This window comes from Salmo salar, chromosome 09, assembly GCF_965601325.2.
Source record: "Salmo salar chromosome 09, fSalSal1, whole genome shotgun sequence".
NCBI classification, from domain to species: Eukaryota; Metazoa; Chordata; class Actinopteri; order Salmoniformes; family Salmonidae; genus Salmo; species Salmo salar.
Window position 1 is genome coordinate 10,327,507 of NC_138299.1, and position 3,649 is coordinate 10,331,155.

Below are 3,649 nucleotides of genomic sequence, written 5' to 3' on the forward strand. Positions count from 1 at the left end.
CAGATCACAGCCAACGTTTAAGGTGCATACACCGCCACCTACTGTAATGGAGTGTGAGGCCAGTCACGGCCGACCTACATTCAATTCTCTTCATTATTCCTGTTCCTCTAAGAAAGTGAAATAGAGCCCGAGACACCACTTCCCTCCCCCCACTACACCACCCAAACCCGTCCAGCCTCTCTAACCCTTTCACCCAATCTCACCTTATCTATGTCATACAGTTCACAAAATATCAACACACTTGCACCGTTTCCTCCACTAAACACTAATAATCGTAGACTTGTTTCGTGTCTCCCTATCATCCATAACGTGGCATTCAAACCTGTGTGCCCAAACCGTAGTCTACTCCACACAACTTCCTCTCACCTACATCCCATACTCCCCACCTCTTCCTTTACTGACCGGTGCAGAGGATAAAATTGCCTCCCCTTACTTCTAGCATCCTACTCCCTCTGCCAAGGATTGAGCCCTTTTGCCCGGATGATAATGGAATTTATATGTCTAAGGTTTTGACTAAATGATTCCACCCTAAAAACGTATAACTGAGTGATTATAAAACTAATTCTCTAAATGTCTGTGCATAGGACAAGCTAAGACTTTACTATTTAGCAATGTAAGTGAGACATTCAAGGAAAAGAAGAACTGTTAACAGACATCTTGGGACAGACAACTTGTGACCACTGTGAAACTAATAACAGGAAATGGTTTCTCCCCTCCCACCCAGGGAGGGGAGAAACCATTGGGCTTGCAGTAGATTATGTAACATGGGGCAGGATATGACAAGCAATGTATGTGTTGGAGAAGACTTGTAAATAAGCATTGACAGTGTTAAAGAAGAGGAGGGGCATTTGCAAGGGGTATGACATTTGTATGTGAAATGTGTAATATAAAAGGTTATGTGCATTGTATGAATTTCAGAGCCCTCGTGAATAAACATTGTTGACTATTGTAAGCTGGGCCTGTGTCATTTAACCAGAATCTTACAAACTCTGGGGTACAGACTGAGTAGTTTAATTGAAGTTCAGTTTATGAACATTGGGAACAGAATTCCCATATCAACGGATCAAGGACTTGACTTCCCTGCGGCCCAGCGGGACCTGAATATCTACTCCCTCTCTCCTCACAGCACTCTTAGCCACAACATTGTCTTTCTCATTATCCTCCACACCCACATGGGCGGGAACCCAGCCAAAGCTTACCACCACTCCCATCCTCTCCAATCCCGTTAACAGCGCCATCCTGTCCGACCTGCCCGTCCTCACACTACTCAACACTGCATCAGAATCAGAACAGATCACCCTTCTCAGTGATTTCACCTCCTCCACCCATCTAAAACCTATAATCATGGCCATCAACTTGCCCGCATATACTGACACATAATCAGTTAACCGCTTACATATTCTAACATTGAAATCTGGGATATACACCCCTGCCCCCACTGTACTGTACCACTGACTGGATCCTCTGAACCATCTGTATATATCCTATATATCTATGTATCTCTCCACACATACAGTGACGGAAAAAAGTATTTGATCCCCTGCTGATTTTGTATGTTTGCCCACTGACAAAGAAATGATCAGTCTATAATTTTAATGGTAGGTTTATTTGAACAGTGAGAGACAGAATAACAACAAAAATATCCAGAAAAACGCATGTCAAAAATGTTATAAATTGATTTACATTTTAATGAGGGAAATAAGTATTTGACCCCTCTGCAAAACATGACTTAGTACTTGGTGGCAAAACCCTTGTTGGCAATCACAGAGGTCAGACGTTTCTTGTAGTTGGCCACCAGGTTTGCACACATCTCAGGAGGGATTTTGTCCCACTCCTCTTTGCAGATATTCTCCAAGTCATTAAGGTTTCGAGGCTGACATTTGGCAACTCGAACCTTCAGCTCCCTCCACAGATTTTCTATGGGATTAAGGTCTGGAGACTGGCTAGGTCACTCCAGGACCTTAATGTGCTTCTTCTTGAGCCACTCCTTTGTTGCCTTGGCCGTGTGTTTTGGGTCATTGTCATGCTGGAATACCCATCCACGACCCATTTTCAATGCCCTGGCTGAGGGAAGGAGGTTCTCACCCAAGATTTGACGGTACATGGCCCCGTCCATCGTCCCTTTGATGCGGTGAAGTTGTCCTGTCCCCTTAGCAGAAACCCCCCCCCCCCCAAAGCATAATGTTTCCACCTCCATGTTTGACGGTGAGGATGGTGTTCTTGGGGTCATAGGCAGCATTCCTCCTCCTCCAAACACGGCGAGTTGAGTTGATGGCAAAGAGCTCCATTTTGGTCTCATCTGACCACAACACTTTCACCCAGTTGTCCTCTGAATCATTCAGATGTTCATTGGCAAACTTCAGACGGGCATGTATATTTGCTTTCTTGAGCAGGGGGGACCTTGCGGGCGCTGCAGGATTTCAGTCCTTTACGGCGTAGTGTGTTACCAATTGTTTTCTTGGTGACTATGGTCCCAGCTGCCTTGAGATCATTGACAAGATCCTCCCGAGTAGTTCTGGGCTGATTCCTCACCGTTCTCATGATCATTGCAACTCCACAAGGTGAGATCTTGCATGGAGCCCCAGGCCGAGTGAGATTGACAGTTCTTTTGTGTTTCTTCCATTTGCGAATAATCGCAACAACTGTTGTCACCTTCTCACCAAGCTGCTTGGCGATGGTCTTGTAGCCCATTCCAGCCTTGTGTCGGTCTACAATCTTGTCCCTGACATCCTTAGAGAGCTCTTTGGTCTTGGCCATGGTGGAGAGTTTGGAATCTGATTGATTGATTACTTCTGTGGACAGGTAGGTGTCTTTTATACAGGTAACAAGCGGAGATTAGGAGCACTCCCTTTAAGAGTGTGCTCCTAATCTCAGCTCGTTACCTGTATAAAAGACACCCGGGAGCCAGAAATCTTTCTGATTGAGAGGGGGTCAAATACTTATTTCCCTCTTTAAAATGCAAATCATTTTATAACATTTTTGACATGCGTTTTTCTGGATTTTTTTGTTGTTATTCTGTCTCTCACTGTTCAAATAAACCTACCATTAAAATTATAGACGAATCATTTCTTTGTCAGTGGACAGAACGTACAAAATCAGCAGGGGATCAAATACTTTTTTCCCTCACTGTACATCCTCACCCCATTCACTCCTACCCTCAATCATGTCCACATCTACACCTGGTTTCGGAAACAGCCACAGAGGAATGTTCCCCAATGCAATTGCCTGCCCTATCTCTCTCTTCCCCAGTCCATATTCTACCACCTTTTACCCGATAGTCTACCCATACAGTACGCCCTCTGCTTACCCACTCCTCGCTCCCAGCATTCCCCAGTTGCCGTGACCGCAGGATGTCCTTCTGAACTCCCTTTCAATCTCGCCCAGTACACTAATGCAAGTTTGTCCCGCCTTATCCTCAGTGGCAGTTCCCCACTATCCACCTGCAATGCCTCAACAGGTGTCTTCCTGAAGGTACCCACACACAATCTCAGGGCCCTTGAATGTATCCTATTCAGGCGCTGTAGTACCGTTTTGTCTCCCGATCCATATACAAAGTACCCATAATTCAAATATGACCTGATCAATGCCTGGTACATATATAACAGTGTATGTCTATTTGACTCCCAATCACATTCTGCCACTGCCCTCA